Genomic DNA, 869 nt, shown 5'->3' with positions numbered 1-869 from the left:
AGAGTCACTACAGAATCCCAAATAAGCACAAATAAGGACTCACGGTCATGCTAGACACCGGTGTATAGATACTCGTCACCGTGCCTATACACCGTACTCCACATTTAACAATTAGCAAATAATGCTCTAATCCTATTCCCTCAAGCCAAAGTTAGATCAAACACTTACCTCGAATGCTCCAAACTCAACTCAAGCCTCTAGTATAGCTTTACCCCTCGAATTCAGCTCCAACTCAGTCAAATCTATGAAATAATGACTTTATAATATCAATAATAGCTAAACAAACTAAACCCAAAGCCTAAATATAGATTTCTAAGCTTTCTTCCCAAAATCCCAAAAATCGACCCCGAGCCCGCTTGGTCAAAACCCAAGGTTCGAACCAATTCCATGTTACCCATTCCCCCACGAGCCCGGATATACAATTTGTTTTCTAAATTCGACCCCAAAACCGAAGGTCTAAATTAAAGAAAATCGAAAAGACCCTAATTCTACCCTTTTCCCCCAATTCCAACCCTAGATTACATGATTTAGGCTTAGAAACTCATTAATTAATGAAGGAAGATGAAGGAAATGAGTGGGAAATTACTTACCCAAATGGTCTTGAAGAATGGGGGCTTCAATGGAGTCCTAGAGCTTGGGGAAGAAGAGAGCTCGTGTGAAAATTTAGTGAAACCCGTATCTACTGTTTTGAATGTTTTAAAAAAAATCACTGGGCGGATTTACTCTATGCGTTCGCGACAGGGGTGTCGCGAAGAAGGGAGTTTGGGAAGCATCGCGTTCGCGATGGGTATGATGCGAACGCGAAAAAGGAAGCTGGGGGGTCCAGGGATTGGCCTATGCGAACACGAGGGTGTAATACGCGAACGCAT

Source organism: Nicotiana attenuata, chromosome 2 (genome assembly GCF_001879085.1).
Source record: "Nicotiana attenuata strain UT chromosome 2, NIATTr2, whole genome shotgun sequence".
Taxonomy (NCBI): Eukaryota; Viridiplantae; Streptophyta; class Magnoliopsida; order Solanales; family Solanaceae; genus Nicotiana; species Nicotiana attenuata.
Note: the sequence above shows the minus strand (reverse complement) of the source record.